At 43.5% G+C, this 22,903-nt stretch overlaps 1 long non-coding RNA gene across 1 annotated transcript; it reads right to left on the bottom strand.

Annotated features, from left to right (window-relative positions):
- Positions 1-1,010: 1,010 nt before the first annotated feature.
- On the bottom strand, positions 1,011-5,755 carry LOC146178269 (uncharacterized). Its single transcript, XR_014700578.1, has 3 exons — positions 5,220-5,755; positions 4,703-4,864; positions 1,011-2,076 (listed from the first exon to the last, which is right to left on the bottom strand). It is a non-coding gene; the product is annotated as an uncharacterized LOC146178269 (long non-coding RNA).
- Positions 5,756-22,903: the final 17,148 nt, after the last annotated feature.

Genomic DNA, 22,903 nt, shown 5'->3' on the forward strand with positions numbered 1-22,903 from the left:
TAATAATAATAATAATAATAATAATAATAATAATAATCTTATTTAAAATTAACTGTTCTGCTTTTTGTGGCTACAAAAGTTATATCAAAAGATGCATTTATTACTTATAAGAATGAATTTACTAATCTTTGTTTCCTACTACAGCTTTATTAAACTTGTGGCACTGATCACAACAAAGACTCCATGATCACCATTTGGAAGTGAATGGCAGAAGAGCCCAGCCTCCGAGGTCGACAACAGAAAACAGAATATTTCCTTCACAGTTTGCTTGTTGAAATGGCAGGTGACAGAGAGACCTGAACATTATTTTTTGGTCTCCTCTACACTCTGAGAAGTCCAATTTCAGTGAAAGCAGCTCCGCTGTCAACAACCTGTCGATGCACATGCCTGCATCAATTTATTTGTCCTCAATCCCTTTTTAATTTTTCTTCTCACACAGTTTGGAATGAAATCAGGAGGAATGAAATATGAATTAATGCACAAAAAAAAAAAAAATGACTTTCCCTGTGCAGTCAAAGGAATGGCTCAGCAAGAACTATAGGTAATGTCAGACAGTCTTGTGAACAGTTCCCATGGCTGACTGGGGCTACTTTACATATGAAAGTGCAACTCTAATGCCACCTTTGAGGCATAGTCCAAAGCCACGTGCATTCAAAACTCAAGAGTGCATGGCCATTCACCGAATGCCAAAAACAGTATTCAGTGAAATTTCCCCTTCTCTCCTTCTCAGGCGATCTATGGCAGAGACATGAAAGCACAGCCAAAAGTTGACTCCTCAGAACATGAATCTCTAATTTGCTACCAGCTAGATTACGTATTTGTTTTGCCTATCTTCTTGCTGGCAAATATTTTTATCACTGTCAGCTTTATAATATTCTTGGCAATAAGGTCCTTTGTCCTCCCTTCAAGAGCTGGCCAGTGTCCTGCCTAATAACCTACTCCCATTACACACTCTGTGGTGATTGATACAGGCTGCTATTCACTGCACAATTGCTATATAGGTCCACCTCTTCTTTTTTTTTTTTTTTTTTTACTAAAACAAAATATACATTTGTTCGAGATGAAATGCGAAATGTTACACGCTTCCCCTTACTGCAAAAATGTTAGCCTCTTTCTTAATTAAGCCTTTACTTTTTTTGCTTTCTTTAGAGAAGACTAAGCTGATGCTCATCTCAAAGTTGGCCAGCATGAGGTCTGATACCTGGGGTGTATTGACCAACTGACTGGAGTAGCAAAAGTGCTCAGTTGCACCAAAAACTGCAGCAATAAAATCTTAAATGAGCAAAGAGTGCAGTGACACACTCCATCTGCGCTCAATTTTTCCTGGCTGTAGAGAGCCACGGTTTTAGTGTCTTACCAGCAGGGTGCTCATTCAGCGATTTCTGCAATACCTGTTTGTCCGAATCCATCGCCAACTTGGGCACCCCTTTCCGAAGGAAAAATTTTGAGGTTTGCTTGAAGCTACCAAAAGCAGACTCACAGCTGCAGAATTTGGAGTACTACAATCAAGCTTCAAAAGAACTGCACAATGCAACAACTTTTCTGCATTTTCAATAAACAGGAGTGCAACGAATCAAAATGGGGAAACTGACATGCATGCAGGTAAACAACACTGTCACCCTCTTTACAACAGGCACGGATGGCTGTGACAATGCAGATTAATTAAAACTTCCACAGCATACACATACATCAAATATGGTGAGGCAACCAAAAGGAAAGTAGAATAATATGCCTATGCCCGTGCCACTAGGTATAAAGCATACACATATAGTGTGTCCGTACCTGACAGTAAAACAGACAGAGAAATGGCAGCACTAGAACCAAAGTACAAGTTTACAATACCAAGGTTCCATGCCACAAAAGAGCTGTAGCCACCAGTTTCTGGACAGTCAGCTATCATTGGCAATGAATGGTGTTGTAAATCCAAAACTGCCATGAGCAACCTGCAGCGAGGGCTCGCCAACACTGGGTCCTGTTATCAGCGTCTGTCGTCCACATGAATGTTCTGGTGGGTTGTCATGTGGTGCTTGTGCACAAATGTCTTGCCACACGTGCTGCACTTGTACTGCCTGTCCCCTGCACAAAAGAGCCACCAAATGATCTTAGAATAACACCAAGTAGACAAAATTGACTGAAAGGCACATAGGTGGGTTAGCATTAAAGACAGACTTAGCTGGATTATTCTTTCCATGATGATAATACGTTCTATCAGATATATATTCAGGACTACTGAAAGAGAACAAACTCATTTCATGAGGCTATTTTTTATTCACAAATGCTACACAATCATTTCAACCAAGTGACACATATTCTACTGATACTTAAATATTTCCTGTCCTATAAGTATTCAACGTGGCCAACGACCTGTAGCGTAGGCCACATCGTAACTATATAAGAATTCCCCCCAAAACATCTGTCAGCATATCACAATCCACTGAGTTGATCGGTGACCTTATTCGTTGTGTAATGTTGTCTCTGTTAGTGGGCAGCAGCAGAACGACAACACTGGTGTTTATGTATGCCCACAATCCACCTTTTTCACAAGATATGATGCCCCTGGTGAGCGGAAAAAATTTGTCTGCTGCTGGTTAAAATAAAACGAATGTGTTAGGCAAAAGCCACAATTTGATTCCGTTAGCAGCCAACAGCGCCTGCTAAGTAGCAACGTGTGTGCTCGACAGCTGCTGCCATCTGTTAAATGCACCTGCCCCAACATGGAGGCAGGCAGTTTGTTTTCAACCAGAGGAGCTGGACAGGAGAGGTGCGCATGTGCAGAGCAGCCATGTGAAAAAAAAGTCGATTAAAAGTTGCACTAAGCTGCTTAACTCATTAATACTGAACACCTTGTGCTAAGCTGCTGGCACTTTGAACTTGACTATATAACTGGGCAGCAAGGTAGGTACAAGGAGTGAAAGCTCTCGTGGCTGCTGCTCCGAGTTTCAAAAATCTGCTCATTGTAATGGTTTCAAAGCCCTGTATTTTTACTGTTGAAGAAATAACTGCAATCAGCAAATTACAAAAGAAGAGCTTACTGGCTCTTTGAGTATGAATGTAGGTAGTCTGTCTTCAACTCTAATGAATGTTGATTTTTATGTGCATTTGAGACTGCACCTGCAAGTGCTCTGGGCATGCTGCATGCACGTTGTTACACACAAAATTTCAAAATTTTCCTGTTTTTTTATGTACATTTAGGTAAGAGAAAAAAAACCTTACAAAATACAATACTAGCGGAAAATTTTCATCTATTCGCCGTTTTTTTTTTTGCTTGCAGGCTAGAATAGACAGCCTAGCTATGAGTATACAAAGTACAGGGCATTATACTGACAATCCAGAAATGTGCTCTGGATGGAACAACATTAAATTTGTTAGCTAAAATTGGGTTCTGCGAACCTTTAACAAGAGGTGTAATAATTATGCATTTATTGTATAACATTTTTTTGCACCTTGTTTGTCACTGCTTCATCACTGTTTCATAAAGCAGGGACTACGTAAGTTTTACTGCACCCTTTTGCTTTTCCATAAGTTGTGTACAAAGTCTGACCTCTGTGTACTTAAACACTGACACATATTTGCATGCTACAGGGCATTAGAGGGCTCTGGGCTGATTTGGACCACTTGAAGTCCTTCAATGAGCAGTGAATTTTTAGAACAAATCTGTCTTTGCACTTTACCACAAATAAAGTGAAGCCACCACAGCTGCAGTTGAACGGCCCCACTCAAAGTACAACAGTGCCTTAGCCAAGGTGCCATCATGGCTCATCCAACAGTGTGAATTCCCATGCAAACACATTTCTATGCCAATTGCAGTTCCCAAATGTTCTTTTATCCGACCTCTACGCTTACCATACCAATTTTGTAGTAGCGAAAGATATGACTGATGAACTGCAGCCATCATGATTTAAGAGACATGCCACGCATACAGAAAAAGGCCTGGAGCCCGTTTAACATCCTCGCAATGGCTAGTATTTAATACTCCAAGTATGTTTAGCAAGCGGTACAATTTGCTGTTTTACTTCAATGACAGTCATTCCCCAATTTTCCTGTTCAATATCAGAGATGGTGACACTTGACGTAGGAGAATCTGCCCTTTGCCCATAACAGCTCTGTGCACCTGAATGCCTGCCGCTCTATTGGTTGAAAGCAAACACTCTACTCTGCTTTTGCTGCCCATGTGCAGTTCATGCTAGTGGGAGGTGACAGGTGGCAGCAGCTTCCAAGCACACACTTGTCACTTCACAGGCACAGCTCGTGCAACAGGACCATGCCTGCATCTCTAGCGTGCATTTCTTTTCAGCTAGTTTTCGTCCATTTCCCAAAAGGCTATGCATCCTACAAAAAAAGCAGATTTTAGTTCGCAGTAAGAATTAAAATAACATGGCTTGGCAATCAATGCCTGGTTCCAAGGTTGAATTTTCGTGCTTAACAATTTATTTACTCGAGGGTAAACTAGACTGCTGAGAGTGAGTTGCAGGAAGAAACTCCAGGCATGGTAATATTATTGTTAGTGGAGGGTCTTCTTCGCCTCAGGTTAAACAACAACACATCATACTTTTTCTGAACATCATTGTGAAAATGCAAAGGTGCGATACATTTTCTCCCCTGGGTGCCCTTGTACTGTACTGAACAGAACTGTGCATGCTGATGAAAATTGAGATCTGAAGAAGGAAAGAAACCAAAGCAAATACAGAGCAGTACGACTAACCAGTGTGCATCCGCTCGTGCCTCTCCCGATAGCTGCGGTAGATGAACACTCGTGAGCAAAACCGGCACGTGAGGTCAGTGATGGTGCCGAACTGCTGATGCCGCTGAGTTGGCTGATTGCCTTGCTCCCGATGCTGTGGCTGCTGACACTGAGCAGTAGCACCTGCAAACCACAAGAAGGCTTTTCTTCGTGCTATGTTGTGCATGCAGTAACCACTACAATACAGAATGAAAAAGGATGCGAGGAAATGCCAGGCTCCTTCAAGAACAGTACAAAGACAAAAAGCTGCGTCTATGTCCTTCTTTGGCTTAAAACAACAGTGTCATACAAACAGTTTACAATATGCTTTATAGCGTCAAAAAGATTTTCTTTCTTTTTAATAAAGGTGGCAGCGACTTTAACAGTTATTTTCTAGGCCCATATTTTGTTTGTTAACATGTTACTACAGTGTTCCTCGGCACTGCTTTGTTCACAAATGAAGGAAGTAGATGATAGAAAGACACCTAAGCCAACTCACATACATCTCAAGTGCTGAAAAGGATTGTCTAAAAGCCAAGTGTGAAGACATCATCACCGCATTTTACAGCATGAACATTCTCTGTAAAGGAACAAAACAAAACCCTTAAGTTCTCTTCTTAGGCCTTTTTCTTTGCTTCCCTTTAATCCCGTGCCACATTCAGAGGCTTTTGTAAAAACGTAAAAATCAGTAAAAACAAAGTGCCACCAGAGAATATCATTAGTCATGAGCATGTTTAATAAGAGACCCAACAAGCAAGCTTATAAAAATGCCATACAACAGGCCCCCAGTATACCCTTTCACCTTCTATCATGGAATGTGCAGGGTAGCTGGGTACCTCCAATGGCACAAGCACACGCACAGGATGGCGCAAAGTACAGAGATGTTAAAAGCAGTGATTTCCAAATGAAATTAATTAAACAAAATGAAAATATTGCTAAAGTGGGGCAAATTTGAACACAGAGAAAAGCCATTCATGAAAACCACAGGAGTTAAATTATACCTACAAAAATTGCAACTCTGCTTTCCCCCAAGAAAAAGAAATGCAGTTACAGCATTTATCTTGGATGCTGGGTAACAGAGAGGTAATTCCCTCACAATCTTGTCTTGATTATAGCATTTCTTTGTGTCGCCCTGCCTGTTTTTACTGCAAAAACATCATTCTAGTGCTGGTAATGAAGATTTGAAATATCATGAGGAAGCAGACAACTCAGAGATATTTCTGAGCCCCTTCAATGGCAACCTACTGGGAATGATACACCAGATTCATCTTATGAATAACATTGTCAATGGCTCAAAGTATTTTGAGAGGTATACCTGTTATATCATGTCACTGCAAAGTAAACAGTTGAAAAATAAAACAAGCAGTGAACAGTCAAGCAAATATGCTGTATTGGACCAACCTGTTTACAAGCACTTAACTTTTTTTAGTACCTTGTCTTTGCCAGGTTAAAAGCTTTTCATACTCGCACGAAGTACCTAGATCAGCATACATGCACTTTCAGTTTTCCAAGAGCAGCCCTAACAGCAGTATAAGCAGGCTGCAATACAAAATAACGCCTTTCTTATGGTTTTCATAATGATTTCGGGTTTTGACTTCAGCACCAGGCAATGTTAATGATGATTATGTACTTTTGATGGGCAAAATCATAAATTTTTCTAGAAAAACATTTCATGGTTCATTTTAAAAAAGGTTGGCAGTATCTTAGTGCCATGCAATTAACTGCTTGCTACTCACGAATGAATGAAACTCTTCCATTTCATCTGCTGTGCAATACCTCCCAGCATTCCTCCATGGTTATGAGCACACAACTTTGATTTCAGTGTGCTTACAGTCACCACTCCTGACAACAATAGCACATGTCAAGCATTCTGAACAAATAATCTAATAAAATAACTATAAATATATGTACAGAGAAAAACGAAAGTTGTAGTATATCGTCCGCTGTACAGGGTCGAATGTGCTGTAGGCATGCCTCTGAAGGTACGACATTTGCAAATGCTACCATGTAACCTCTCTTCTGCCCCCAACCCCACATATGCACCTACTTTGAACAAATATCTATCCACAATGATACAAAAATCTGTCAGTGCACCCACTAAAGGCACGCCTGCCTCAAAAAAAAAAAAAAGAGGAAGAAAAGAACACACATGCATGCACGTGCACAGAAACACTTCCTATGACAAAACTTCAGAGCTCCGTTAGTGTACTTCTGTAACTTGTATGCCGGAGCTGTTACTTGTATACCAAACCAACTTGTCTAAACATCCAATCTGATAATTAACATGTGTTCATTAAAAACAGCGCAAATCCCTTGAGCTTGTCCTGGCTGTGATAACAACTGGCCACATGCTGATTCTGCTGAGACAGCACGACAAAATGTCACTGAGAAAACAAACATCCATGACATCGGCCACAGCACAATGTGCCCTGAACTTGCTAAGGGTCGCTGCCGATAAAATATCCGACTCCAGATAGTGGAGCACAAGCAGGCTGGTTCCCTCCAGCAACTTGGAGCGAAAGAGTCACAGCTGTATGATCCAAATGATCTGGGCAGAAGGAGATAGAGAGAGACAACCGTCACAAGAGGGACAGAAGGACAATTAGTGCAAGCACAGTTACAAGGAAAGCACTTTTCCTCCAAACAAAAATTGGCACAATGCACTTATAACGCTGAAAACAACTTTCGGGAAGAGCCTTCTTCAGAACATTGCACGCTAATACCAGTGAAGTAAAGCTTTCACTACAGCACTATCACAACTCGAGTTGATGATACCCTAGCGGAAATCAACAAGAAATGGGCATGGGCAGGGCATGCAGTGCAAAGAGAGAATAACTGATGGTCACTTAGGGTAACAAACTGGATTCCAAGGGAAGGAAAGCGTAGCAGAAGGCAGCAGGAAGTTAGGTGTGCGGACGAGGTTAAGAAGTTCGCAGGGGTCAAGTAGATGCAGCTAGCACAGAGCAGGGTTAATAGGAATAACATGAGAGATTTCTTCACCCTGCACTGGTTGATGATGATAATGATGATGAGAGCAGTTAGTAACATCTCACATATGCGCTTCAGAACTGGCTGCTTCAAGTCAGTGCCAGCCCATTCCAGCTAGGGTCCAACTTGAACCATTAGCACACTGATAAAACACTCTGAACACTGGCCTCAACACTGACACTTGTTAACAGCTAGTTCATCAAAACTAGCCCAATGAAACTTTTAATTCTAACCAAAATTCTGCTGATACCTCTACACACACTTTGCCTTTGCATTGTAGTGCCACACAATAGCAGTAAATGCTTCAAACATTTCAGGTTATTTTTCCCCCCACAACCCTTTTGATCCTTCGTTTTACTGCATCATAAAAAAAACAATGAAAGAATGCTTCCTGACTGTCACAATATATTGGCTCAAATGATGGAACATGACTTTAGCAAGTGCACTAGAATATTTCCCAAATCTAACTCCTATGCTTAATATAAAAAAAGTGCTCAGTTCAGTTCAGTTCAGGCGTTCAGTCATGTCCGACTCTTCGTGACCCTATGGACCATGTCACGCCACGCTTTCCGGTCTCTCACTATCTTCTTAACATCACATAGCTTCATCTGCAATGCCTCGAGGATGCCATCTAACCATCGCGTTCGCTGCCTACCCCTTCTCCGGCGACCCTCAACCTTTCCCAACATCAAATCTTTCTCCAGCGACTCCTCTCTTCTCATCAGATGACCAAAGTAGCTGAGCTTTAACTTTAGAATTTGACCCTCCAATGAGCAGTCAGGGTTTATGGTCGACAATATCAAGTGATTTGATCTTCTGGCTCACTCACTGCTAACTCTTCCTTCATTCTGATGCCATGGTCCGTATTCCGAGTTTGCATTGTTATCGAAAGTATCGCTATCTCAATGACCTCGAGGCATCTGATTCGTGGAAATGCCGGAACAAGAAGTGGTAGCCACTTCCTATCTGGCATTTCCACCAATCATATGACCCGATCTTAGAGAGATGGCGACACTTTCGATAACGAGGCAGACTCAGAATATGGATCTAGATCTTCATTACAGATACTCTGAAAAACCTTTTAAAAAATGCACTTTTCACTATATGTATATTCTCTGGAATGGTAGACTATTGGGCAAGGTGGTGCATGTTCTTGATTGTGTATCTGAGTGTTATCACCTGAGCGCTCTTTCAATCGAGGATCTTCTCTGCTCAGATTCCAGTCAACATTCAATTACCATCACTCCCCCCTACAGGGCCCATTCCCCCAAGAATATGACGGTGGCAACGTGAGCAAAAAAATCCTGAGAATGCCTCTGACAGGCGGTAGTTGGAAAATAGCATGACCAGGCACTGACTGGTTGTTGTGTAGCGTGATGTCATGAGGCAGCACAATACAGTCAAGTTAGCAGCTTCAGCAGTTACTTTAAAATGCAAGGATCGAACCCTCTGGGATTCTTGGATCCCAAGCCAGAGATGCTATCCCAAGGCCACACAAGCATGTTTGCACAGCATGGTTAAAGAAGGGATCTATACCTATGTTGGGTGGCCTTTCACACAATGTAGTAGCTTGCAACTGTACGCTAATGAGTATGTGTGAACTATAGAGGCACGAATTAAGGATTTAGTGATTAAGCAAGTTGTAGAGTGCATGTCTACGAACGAGAATCGTCAAGGGGAGCCACAGATGGGAGCTATTAAAGCTATTGTGTCATACCCTTAAAGGAAGAGCTTAAGTGTCCCCCCCAATTTTTTTTTTACAATCTATTAGCCTCATTTTCAAGTCACAGAAATAAGGAGAATGAGAATACAAGATTACAAGTTATGAGAAAGATTTCTTTACCTTACAGAATCTGTAACAGAGACATGAAAAACTAAAAGGCATCTGAAGAAGTGCACACACAGCTCCAGGTATGGACACGAGTACTTTTCAGACCTTATGAATTTGTTGTTGTTTTTCTTTTTTTTTCAAACTGTAAAAAGATTTTCCTCCAAGAACTGCCTCTCCAAATAGCCAAGTTAAATGACAAAACAACCTTTAAAGAAATAATGAAATTTAACAAGTAATGCACAAGCCTTGTTGTTTGCATGTGCTTGCAAGCATATATGAAGTATGCTTACAAAAGTGTGCAAAATTTGTGATATTCCTACAATGCTTTTCTTTTACTATTTAATGACTGCCACTTGACATAGTTTTAGAAAGGGGGCTGCACAACTAAAAACAAGGTCAGCAGAACGACCATGGATGAGTTTTGCTTAGAAACAGCAAAATATCTCTGCACAACAACTGTCTGATATACACTTATGATAACCATATATATGGGGGCTTCACCAGAGGCCTGCCTGTGGGGCTGCACGTCTTGACATAAAGGCATTACATGAGATGTGGACGGTCGCTAGAAATAAAACGCACAGCTGAGCTGGTGCAAGCTTCTTACTAAACATCTCCCGCACATATATGTGTAAAATGAGAGCATTTTGAAAGCATGTAACATATCTGGAATCTCTCAGACACCACAGCTTGGAAGAAAAAGCTTTTTTCTTCTGATTTTATGCAGTTTCAGTGAGTGAATGGAACAACACACTAACAGAAGCATGTTACTGTGATAAAAATTATTGAGAAATTTTTCTAGGCACCAATCAAGGAATCAGTGGCGTCGCGAGAGGGGTGCGGTCCGCACCGGGTGCAGCATTCAGGGGGGTGCAGATGGGCAATGAGAAGGAGGAAGGGGTGGGGGCAAAATGAATTATTGTGTAAAGACGCAAAAAGGAGCGGATAGGTGCCACTGAATGGCAAGTGTGACCTTCTCGTAGAACGAATTATTCTGTTGTGAGTGCTTGAAAACACATGCTGTAGTTTATACCAGAGACTCCACGCCGTTTTAACGCTGGATCGGGCCTGTGTAAGTGTGTGCACCCTAGAAACAGCAACATTAACCCGATACCCATCGGGAACCACTGCGCCGGAGCTAAACGACACCCGTCGGCAGTGCCGTCGCTAGAGTCACCCGCACCCGGTGCAGAGGAGTTAGTCGATACCTCTAGCCGCACTGCTTTTTCTTCCTCCACGTTCCTTCTCCATCCTTTTCTCCCTCTCATCAACTCTTTAAGTCAGCTATTAGATGCAACATACACAACGTGGGGGGGGGGGGGGGGGCACCGTGCCGCTGCAGCGAGTGCGGGTGACCCTAGCGACACCACTGCAAGGAATCCCAGAACAACTTACTTAAAAAGTGATGTCAATAAATGTAATAGAGTTACACTGCTGAAAAGTGGTATACAGCAATGAAACTATGCGAACAAGTACATCACGAGAGTGCAACCACATGAGAACAGTACCAAGTATCGGTGAAGCCATTATAAAAAGATGTTAGAATGCAAAGCGCTCACAATTAAAAATTCAAATGATTATTGTCGTTGACAGCACCATCAGTAAGCACGGTCAAAGGCAACAAAATGAACTCTTTGTGAGTGGTAGTTTGAATTGTGCAGATCCTTCATGAGCAGCTGTAACGCGTGAAGCTGTTATACTCTTAAAATGCCACAGAAGCTCTCATGTGACCACAATTTTTAAGTCACTTTGAGAGAAAGCACCATACATGCAGCATTTAAGCCCCTCTTGAAAAAACGGCCACACTGTGTTTGGGCATAGTGGCTTCATTTGCAAAGGCAGCTCATATGCAAATTTCTTAAAGTTTCCATTGAAAGTGACCAGGACATTTTTATTTTGCACTGAGTTTGGGCACTGTCCCAATGAAAGCACCTGTGCAGACAGCTCTGTCATTGGGACACGCTGCACCAGTCCAAGGAATGCAGCACTCATAATGCATTCACTTTGTTAGAGCACCATGCATCAGCTACATTTCCACACTCATTTTGCAGAAGTGCTTGCCTAGTGCAGCACTACTGGCTGGCTTGCACCCTTTGGAGTGAAACTGCAGCAGTAGTGCGGCAAGAGGAGCTGTGCTCATAAGAAGATGATAGAGTCAGCATTTTGAATTTTAGCGGTGAATTGAAGTGCCACGGGCAGCATTTTAGCACACGTGTGTGTAACACATGCAACATGTTTCTTTTTTTTTTTTCTTTTTCAGGAGGAATATAATTTTGGGGATTGGATCACAGCAACACCTACCACAGTTTACTGTTTGAAAATTCTGAGATGGCCTGGAATGCTGGCGGCCGTTGGTGCAGGCGCTACACATCTGAATTTAAATTAGAGGTGTACATGGCCGAAATTTCTAGCCCGAGCTCGGCCCGACTCGGATAAGGACTGAGCCTGGTCCGGCGCTTAGATGTAAGGCCTGAGCCCAACCTGGCCCATTATGCTATAATTGCAGTTGAAGCAATAAAAAAGAAGAAAATAATTTTGGGGTGGTAAGTTTATCAAGATATTAAAATGTTGAGTACTCAAGTTTGAAATAACAAATTTGTCGAATATATAAGGACACAGGACGTAAGTAGAATTAACTTATAGTGCAAAAACAGTTATTCATTGAATTAAGGCATTTGTGCCGCTCTTGTATAATGAACCCGGCAGTGCTAAAGTTTCTTCCGGTGCTACAACTTTTGGCTGGAGTGACTAACACATTCTCTGATAGGAAACCAAGCTTTCAGTAAGCAACTTGTTCGCTTCTCCAAAAGTGCGCTAGCTCTAAACCTAAACAAGGGGTTGATTTTGTGAGTCAAGTACTCGATGAGCTCGCCCAGCTTACCGTGTGCCTTTCACGTGAAATTTTCGCAGCAAGAGGAACAAAAGGAAAATCTTGCACTGCAGATGCTTTGAGCTATGTCCCGCTTCAGATGAGGCCATGTCAAAACAAGAGTAAGTCACAATAGAGATGTGTAATAGGCGACAGCGTGGCGCGAATCTTGAAACGGATACTTAAACATCAGCGCCGGTGTTGCCAGAGTGAAGATGCGAAACTCTAGGGAAGGAAGAAAGCTGGAAGTGAAAGTGGATTGATTGATTAAATGTCCTTTATTGAATGGGAAGGCTCATGGCCATGGATAATGAATGAATGGGGTAAAGGGGAGTAGACAGAATTTTCACTGTTTAGGTCGTCACTCAAATCATATTGCTCTAACCAGGCCACTTTAAACACTCTTTTTATGGCGCAGGGCAGGTGTGCAGCCAGCAATGCAACTTATATTAAGGCGAAAGCCTTTAATGCCGTATCGTCTGTCAGCAGAAGGTCAGCAAAGATGTCACGCTTTCGAGAGCGAGAGTTTAAAAAACTTGGCGAAAATTCCAGTACTAACTAAACAGCCCACAACTGGCCCTCTGCTCGCTCACTGACGGCTACCAAAGATTCTTTCGCGGTGAAGAGGCGGGGAGGAAAGGCGGGTCGTCGTCAGGAAAGAATTCAGAAGCTGTCACTTGGGGAGGATGCGGGGAGATGCTGTGCATTCTAGACGCTTATCGCGCAGTTAGGTTAGCAGGCCGTTGGGCTGTTAGCCATGTACGTACTGCAACAAGAACAACCAAGTCTAACTCGCACTACGGCCGTAATCACGCTTTCACAAATGCTGCATGTTGATCGTAGTGTCCGGCCCGGCCTGGCCTGCCCGAGCTTGGCCCATGCCCGGCCCGTACACAGCTCTAATTTAAATCACTTTGAAAGCAGCCGGTAGCAAAGCTGCAACTGAATAGCCTGAACTTGCACTAAATACTTGCAACACTACTGCAAAAATGTACTGAACCGCATGATGCTGCAAGTGTAGCAAAACTGAACAGGCTTACTGCCAGCTGAGTGATCGCACGATGTCAGGTTCACCAAATGGGGGACTTGTACGCTTAACAAGCCCCACTTAGCACGCTGCCTCGTCCATGGCAGATGCAACAGGCCAGAGCTGCGTGGTGATAGTTTTCTTACGGGCAAATTTTAGCAGTTTTGTCAAATTTGACCACGCGCTCGGATTTTTTCATGTAAGAACAAGAACAAGAAATGGTGCATATCAGCGAATGAGTGATACAGCTGGTGTGACCAAGGCTTGATGCTAAATTCAAGTTTGCAAATTTTATCTACGCAGGCAAGCATGGAGCTGCTACTTGTTAAAGCAAAACTTCTGACTATCTTGTAGGGTATCTTTTAGACAAATGGGCACGCTGCCGAATATTACTCGGCGCCTGTGCTAAAACGTGAACAAAAATGCTAGCGAAAACTTAAGTGCTGCGCGCGCTAATCACAGAATACGATCGGGAGTCAAACTAGTCGTGCGAATTTGCAGGCCGCGTCGTGCGTAAGCACACAAGCCCCCGTTTGCCGAACAATGGCAGATGTTATCTGACTGTTCCCTTCGAAGCTGCCGGCGAAAGCCACTTAAGAAGTCAAGAAAGACGCACACCAGTCATTGTGCAACATATCGCAGTGCGTCGACTGTTCCCCATTTTCCACCGACGCAGGCGCGACCTACACTAGGGTAGCACATCGGAAGAGCTCAAACATACGCCGCACATATACCAGCATATATGTCAGTAATAAACTCCTTTATCCCACTTCGCGCCTCAAGATATGCAATGGCAGGTAGAGTTGCAAAAACAGCGTTGATGCCGCATGCGAAACTTCGTAAAAACATTCTCCTCGCTTCCATGAATGCATAACAACGAATCACTTCGGTCGCATTTTGACAAGGATACAACAGGACACGTAAGTACTGTAACATGAGGAGAAACCACGGGAAGAAGCAGGCCTTCTTTCTGTCAGAATTCTAGTCGCGCACGTCTTTCTGAAGCAGCAGTTCGCATGGCGCTCAACAGCTCCTTTTACTGGTGCACTGAAGAAAGCCTGCTTTATCGCGCAGACCGAACTCCGTGGCAGAACGACGGCCGCTGTAGCTTATTCCGACGGGAGTTAGCTTCGGCAAGATCCCATAAAAATGCATGCGCGCTTTTGTCGCTCAGACCGAACTGACCGAACTCCGCGGCAAAAGGGAACCCAAGCTCAAATTTCGCCGCGCGACGGCAGCGCCGCATTCCTGGCATGGTGGCGAAATGTGAAACGATGGGGCTTCGCCGGAGCAGACGCTCGGCTAGCTTCCTGTGCACGCGCGGCGATCGCGTTGCGCCTGGCGGTTATTTGGCGATACAAAAACGCTTCCGCTGATGCGAAACGGATGTACTAAGTAGCATGTCATGGGAGGCCACAATAGTAGGCGAAGCACCAAAAGACGAGGCTCACGTGTGAAACTTTGCAGATTTCTTTGGAAGCGTGTCCGCAAGACCTGTTTTCAAACCGCATGACAGCGTTCTGAAAAGTCTCGCGTTTTTGTGGAAACGAAAAGAGCCAATTTCCCCTTTCTTCGTAAACTCAGAAATGTTGAAAGTTGAAAAGACGCCTTGGAGAGGCATCAATAAAAGTACAGTGGTTTAACACCATGCATCAAAAGTGAAGAGGGTGGAAGATTATCCTGCTCGTCGCTCCCCGCGTGTCTATCGGGTCTTGAATATTTGGGGGCTGGGATTTAAAAAATTCCTATGTAAAATCTACTACCCCATTCGAGCTGAAATAACGTTCACAAAGTAGCAAAACATAGTCTACGTTATCTGATAAGTGATTCAACATCGGTACTTGCCTAGGTTTCTCGAAATAGAGAAAAAACTGCTCTCGATGGCGTGCACAATTTTCGCAGAAGACAGTCGAAAAGCTATTTTAACATGATGCGCCATCTGTCGAGCAGTGAGACAAGCTCCATCCCGGCCGTTGGCGCGCTCGCCTCGCTGCCCGACAGATGACGCACCATGTTAAAATAGCTTTTCGACTCTCTTCTGCGAAAATTGTGCACGCCGCCAAGAGCAGTTTTTTCTCGATTTCGGAAAATCTAGGCATGTACCGATGTTGAATCACTTATCAGATAACGTAGACGTTATTTTGCTACTTTGTGAACGTTATTTCAGCTCGAATGGTGTAGTAAATTTTGCATAGAAATGTTTTAAATCCCAGCCCCCAAATATTCAAAACCCTGTAGTTTTGCAGATTCTCTGTGCTCTCTCCCTGCTAGCCACCATATCCCTGCTATGTGAGTGCTCTGAAAGCAACCAAATCAACTTATGCGACGTCCACGATCGAGACTGATGTGTGAATGTGCCCTAAGTGTCCGCAGCTGCCTTTTCATTTTAGATTGACCAAGAAAATATCTAGGAACGAGGCCTTTTTTTTTTTTTTTTTTTTTTTTTCGGGGGTGGGAGCATGCAGCGTTGGAAAGCATGCCTTGCTGAGACGCTTTTACAGATTTTCGCAAATTGGTCAATAAGTGAACAAATTATTATTATTATTATTAATAACAAAGATATGTCGGAAGTGCAGTACAAAAGTGATCCCAATTAAGATTATATATGGCTCGACTGACACTACTCGCATGGAGCACCGGTTCGCGTCACAGGGTTCGTGAATGCAAACCAAATACTATCATAAATGAAGCACAACCATTTAATAAGAACCGAAATAAAACATTGTGTAGTACAAGTTTGGATTTCACCTGCCTTCCGAGCCAGCGAGCTGGTTATGTCGCATGCAGCGCACGGAGCACGCATATATATGTGCTTATGAGATGGCTATAGCGTTCTTGTCTTTGAGAAACACCTCCTTCGGACTATATACTTATTCTTCTACATTTCCTTTGGTAACGCCGTAATAATAAAAAAACAAATTCGTATATAGATCGCATATGCTACAGGTCAAAACGATGGTCAACGAGCGGGCCACTTTATTTTACGGTACTGATGATGCTTAGCAGTTTTTAAACATGTTATATACGACACTATAGTTACATAGCGGGCTTACCTCTAGATGCATTCCTACGTTTTTGCTAACGTGGGACGCATTCACAATCAATATTTACCCATCCCCGTCTGTTGTCTGCTCTACAGTGCAGACGTGAATAAAAGGTTTCCCGCCTATAATTAAGTATCCCATGGAAACACGCGTCAGGTTGCCCAATCAAGACGGAATGCAGGTGGCATATGTCGCGGTGCGCCTGCGGGGGCGCGTCAAGGCGCGTGCTCGTGCGAGAGAAAGCGTACGGCGCACGCTGTGAAGGCAGCGACCTGAGCTGAGCCGGCGACAGAGCACCGCGAGACGTCTGCACGTGCGCGGAAGCGAGCGAGCGAAAGGAGAAAACTTGCACGGGATGCCGCCGCGTGTATCCCCAGTTTCTATTTTTCTGTCAGAGATGGCGCTCTCTGTCAGGAGAAGCAGCGCCGCTCGACGGTGCTTTGGAAACCTAAAGGACGGCCACCATGGAAGAAGGCGGCCACCACGGCCATCGTCCGCGGCATATTCCGACGAGAGCTGTGACGCAATGCGCTATTTCGAGGTGTTGCGTAATTAACAAAAAAAGAAAGAAAGGAAAGGAAAGGGAAGGGGACGAGACACACGAGACGCGCAAAATATCACTTTTAAATTCCGAAAGGCGCATTTGCTGCTGCTTCGAAATATTGTTCTTTCTGACGTGTGAATTAATGTAACTCAGCTCAGCTTCAATCAGCTTCGGAGAGGTAGTAGGCTACTTTCCAGGTCTGCGAAAAGGCCTTTAAATGTGCTGTTTCAATAAATTATTAAGGCGAGGATGCGCAGTGTCAAACGAAAATGGATGGAAGATTGTTGAAGTGAAGAACGAATAAAATTATCTCGTGGCTGCTTCACCATAGAGAATGGCTTCACCGCCTTCCTGCAATCCCTGCGCATATTTTGTACGATATGTTTGAAGCTTGCATGACCTTCAATGCGTCTAAATCAGTCCAGCACCATATGTTATAGATTAATATATATATATATACTGTTAACTAGCACCATATGTTATACATTAATTCTCGACTGCCCTCGAGGTAGCGAGACCACTAGTATACATTTTGTTCTAACATTTTTAGCAGATCTACAGCCATTTCATATTCACATGTTTTTCACCCCTTTATTGTTCGAGACCGAGACTTCCCTTATTTCTTTCATACCAACATTTTTATCAACAGCCCCCTGGTGCCTACTAATTGTTTGTGCTGCATGCTTATATGTGCATGTTGTTTGTTCCTTGCAGCTTTCAGTGAAGATCGATGCACTACATACATCTGTTATAGACATTTGCGTATACCTTCTAGTCTCTTAAAATTTTTGGCAGTTCTAATAGACCCACTTTGACTCTCAGCATGAACAATTTCACACATGCTTCGGCTTAATTGCTGCCTTAGTAGCAAGAGGAAGAGCTACTTGCCCTCCGGAGGAAGCACCCTCTAACAGCAAAAATGTTTAAAAATGTTTAACAACTGATTGCCTCCACCGGTGGGACTTTAGAACTCTTATAGAGAGAGAGAGTGGGGGGAGGGGGTAAGACCTGCAGTTTATTCTGTTCTTTATTTACTCACTCTTTTACATTCTCTTTTATGTTTAGCACTGTTTAAAGGTGCATTTGTTTAATGCACATAAATCTGAATCAGCAGCTTTACAAAAGATGTAGTACACGCAAGGAATGACTTGAATGAATTCAAAATGTTTATGCAGTCTGTTCATTCAGCTAATCATGAGAAGGAAAAGTCACTCATTCAATGACATATGTTGCAAGTTATTTGGTTTAATTAGCTCAAATTAAAGCTCCAAATGAAGCCAACTATCTAATCCACACTGTTTTTCATTAATGATGTCCTAGGAATAAAGTGCATGTCAGAAATCAAGTCAGAGCACAAATAATTTGTGACTGGCATGGCACTGTACCCACCTCTGGAGTAGTGTTGGGAGGGGGTGACCACCCCCTTTGTCCCCCTGTTCTGCAGAACGTGCCTGCACCTACCACCCACCTACTCAACTGCAGCCAGTGCTACCCTCCAAGAACTTTCACTCACAGATACCATATATGCCATCCATACCAAACATTATGACACAAGCAATGCATGACAACACATACAAAGCATCGCCACAGATACCTTTTAAATTTATTAGAGCCTTTCTTCCCGTGGCAGCAACATTTTAGTCTCTCTCTCCTCTCTTCATCCCCCTCTCCAATTTGCCACTTGCCAACCACACAGGTTGCAGCGGACTCTCTAATGTACCAAGTTTGGCAAGCAACAGGTGCCAAGTGTGTGAAATCACAGCTGGCTTTTCATGTGAATGGGATTCTTATGCTAAATCATATAAAGTTCAGTTCAGTTGTTCAGTCGTGTCAGACTCTTCGTGACCCTATAAACCACCGCGCCATGCTTTCCGGTCTCTCACTATCTTCCTAACATCACATAACTTCATCTGCAGCGCCTTGAGGATGCCATCTAACCATCGCATTCACTGCCTACCCCTTCTCCGGTGACCCTCAACCTTTCCCAACATCAAATCTTTCTCCAGCGACTCCTCTTTTCTCATCAGATGACCAAAGTAACTGAGCTTTACCTTTAGAATTCGACCCTCCAATGAGCAGTCAGGGTTTATGGTCGACAATATTGACTGATTTGATCTTCTGGCAGTCCAAGGAACTCTCAAGAGTCTCCGCAGCACCACAATTCAAACGCGTCAATTCTTCGGCGGTCAGTCTTCTTCACAGTCCAACTCTCGCATCCTACATCACAACTGGAAAGACCATAGCACGAGTTATACGGATCTTGGTTGGCAGACTAATGTCTCTGCTCTTTACTAGGCGGTCAAGGCTAGCCATAGAAGCAGGCGTCTCCTAATTTCATGGCTGCAGTCTCCTTCCGGGGCAATCTTGAAGCCCAAGAAGAGAAAATCTGTCACAGCTTCTACTTCTTATCCCTTGATGCTCCAGGACTACATAGGGCAAGAAGCCATGATCTTTGTCTTTTTAATGTTCAGTTTAAGCCCAAACTTCTCACTCTCTTCTTGTACGCGCATCAGAAGTCTCTTGAGTTCCACTTCACTTTCTGCCATTAAAGTGGTATCATCCGCATACCTAAGGTTGTTGATATGTTTTCCAGCAATCTTCACTCCAGCTGAAGACTCGTCTAGACCGGCCTTCCTCATGACGCACTCAGCATATAGGTTAAAAAGGCAGGGCAACAGTATGCAGCCTTGTCTCACTCCTTTCTCAATCGGAAACCAATCAGTAAAACCCTGCCCACTTCCGACTGTAGCCTCTTGCCCTTCATACAGGTTCCTGAGGAGACAGATAAGGTAAATTGGAACTCCCACCTCTTGGAGAGCTTGCCACAATCTGCTGTGATCTACGCAGTCAAATACTTTTGCATAATCAATAAAGCAGAAGTAGATGGGTTTCTGGAACTCTTGCTTTTTCCATGATCCAGCGAAGGTTGGCAATCTGGTCTCTAGTTCCTCTGCCCTTGCGAAACCCAGCTTGCACGTCCGGATGCTCCCGATCCACATACTGCTGCAGCCTACATTTCGAAAATTTTCAACATCACCTTGCTAGCATGAGAAATAAGCGCGATCGTGCGGCAGTTGGAACAATCTTTGGCACTGCCTTTCTTTGGAATGAAAAGAGAGGAGTCGCTGGAGAAAGATTTGATGTTGGGAAGGGTTGAGGGTCGCCGGAGAAGGGGTAGGCAGCGAACGCGATGGTTAGATGGCATCCTCGAGGCATTGCAGATGAAGCTATGTGATGTTAAGAAGATAGTGAGAGACCGGAAAGCGTGGCGTGACATGGTCCATAGGGTCACGAAGAGTCGGACACGACTGAACGACCGAACTGAACTTCTTTGGAATGGGGATGTAAACTGACCTCCTCCAATCCTGTGGCCACTGCAGGGTTGTCCAAATTTGCTGACAATGTATACAGCATGTTAACAGCGTCATGGTTGAGGTTTTGAAGCAACTCAGCTGGAATGCCATCAATTCCGCTAGCTTTGTTCTTAGCAAGGCTGGCTAAGGCCATTCAACTTCACTCTTCAGGATGCCCAGCTCGAACTCAGTAATCACAACCGTCTTATGTTGGGTTTGAACATCCGGGTCCTTCTTGTACAGTTCTTCTGTGTATTCCTCCCACCTCTTTATCTCTGAGGCTTCAGTGAGGTCCCTGCCTCGTTTGTCCTTTATCACGCCCAGCTTAGCACAGAAGCTTCCTTTGATATCTTTGTCTTATACAGAGCTCTTGGGTTCCTCATCATATAAAAAGCCGTGGTGAAATCACACCTCCAGCCGGCATCCACCCTCTCCATCTTCTAGAAGCCATCAGGCGTCTTTGGTTGGTTACTGTACACCCGTACACAGTGCCTATAGAGCAAAAGGACAGACAGTGTCCTTTCCATGGTGAAAAGCAGTCACAAGTCCAGCTTGTTATCTGTCAATTTTGAAGTGAAAGCTATGTTAGCCTTGCTGAGACAAGGTCATTGGCGCCAGCAATTGGACCTCAGGTGCGGTGCAAGGAGCCAGCGACGCATTTCTTTGCACGCAAGGTGCACAAAGCTGGCGGCGCTCGCTTCTTTTACTGCTGCTTGGTCTTCACATACATGGTACAGTTCATTCGTACCAGTATATATCTCCACAAATACTATAGCCTTCCACTGGAGTCTCCTACCTACCCTTTCCCACCACTGCCGCCCATCTGGCTCGCCTCCTGGGACCTCTCCCTTCAAAATTACATCAACACCTTCGTTTCTTTAGACCTGTCTGTGGCGCCCTTGAGATTCGCAGACAGCCATGGAAGAGTCACATGCTGGAACCAGTGTTTCGGCTTCGTTTCCTTGACATTCACAGAGAGCCATGGAGGAGTTAAATCATAGCAAACCATGTCTGACCATGCCTAAACGAGCTTCCACTCCCTAAACCAGGTTCAGGTCTATGTGAGTTTAATCTGACTTAGTAATACAGAAAAACCAAGCATAACAGCTCTATCGCTTGCATAGCCAGGCTTAGCTAAGCTAGGTTGTAGTCTTCTTTTTCCACACTATCTTTTTGTGCTAGGTACGGGGTCTGGCTCCAGAAGCCCACCCGAGCAACAGTATGAAAAAGCAACGGTAAATTCAAATTTAAAGACTTAATGGAACGCGTAAAAAGAGCCTGCAAGTCTTTACATACCAAAATAAAAAATCTCCCACTTAAAACTGTCACTGATTTCAAATACTTGGGAATACATATTACTTCAACACTAAACTGGATTACTCACATAAGCACATTGTCTCGGCAGCCTCAAAGAAGCTCTGGTTTCTGAAGCATCGCTTGCAACACTGCACATCTGATAACAAGTTTGTGGCATACACATCACTAATAAGACCCTTACTGGAATATGCTGATGCCATTTGGGACTCGCACACTAAATCAGACATCAATGCACTCGAAGGTGTTCAGAGAAGAGCGATAAGATTTATCTACAACGCGTATGGCAGGCACATATCGGTTAGCAATCTTAGGGAAAGTAATGGCATTCCAACACTTGAAACGCGGACAAAAATTTATCGGCTGCAAATGCTGTTCAATATAATAAACAATAAAACAAAAATAAATTATATTGCATACATGCAGTTTAACAGAAGAAGACAGACTAGGTGGAAACACGATAAAACAATTCTGATGCCTTAGACTAGAACTAATGCATATCACTTTTCCTTCTTTCTCAAACCATGGTAGAATGGAATGCTCTGCAGCCAGAGATTGTGAACGTATCGTCAATTGATTCATTCTTGACTGCTGCTAAAGACCATATGGCATAATTGTTATCTTTGGTCATCGGTGAGAGCACCAATCTATGCTCTCAATTAACAAGGACGTATCCACTGGTTTTCAAAAATTCCAGCACACCATTCGCATTTTTTGGGAGGCCCTCAGATTGTGATTGCATTAAATGTGGGATAAAATTTTGTAATATCCTCCTTAGCATTATATATTCACGAGATTGGTCACTTCTCCATTTTACTGTCATTCCTGCTGATCCTCCAAGAATATTACCATCAAACAGAGAATGTGGCTACTAACACATTCTGCAAAAAAATGCTCAAATCCACAATTCTTTACGAAATCATGCGAAACTAAGGGCCTTAAGCATGGTTCACCTCTAGAGAAAGTTTTCCACTTATTAGAACAGCTAAACCTCTTCCCACAAGGTGCGACATCGTACAGAAACTTTCTGCCAACCTTATGCCACGTCACGCGAGGTGAAGCACACTGCAGGCTTTGAAAAGTTTGCATAATCAAGTCCCATTGAAATTCAGCAGACAGCCCCAATGCCTTTGAGATGCTGCCACTATAGATGCAAACTACACATAACACAACGACAACATTGAAAGCACTGAGGATGCTCTTTGTTGTATGG

Source organism: Amblyomma maculatum, chromosome 9, assembly GCF_055883805.1.
Source record: "Amblyomma maculatum isolate TAMU_Amacu chromosome 9, ASM5588380v1, whole genome shotgun sequence".
In the NCBI taxonomy this organism is placed as follows: Eukaryota; Metazoa; Arthropoda; class Arachnida; order Ixodida; family Ixodidae; genus Amblyomma; species Amblyomma maculatum.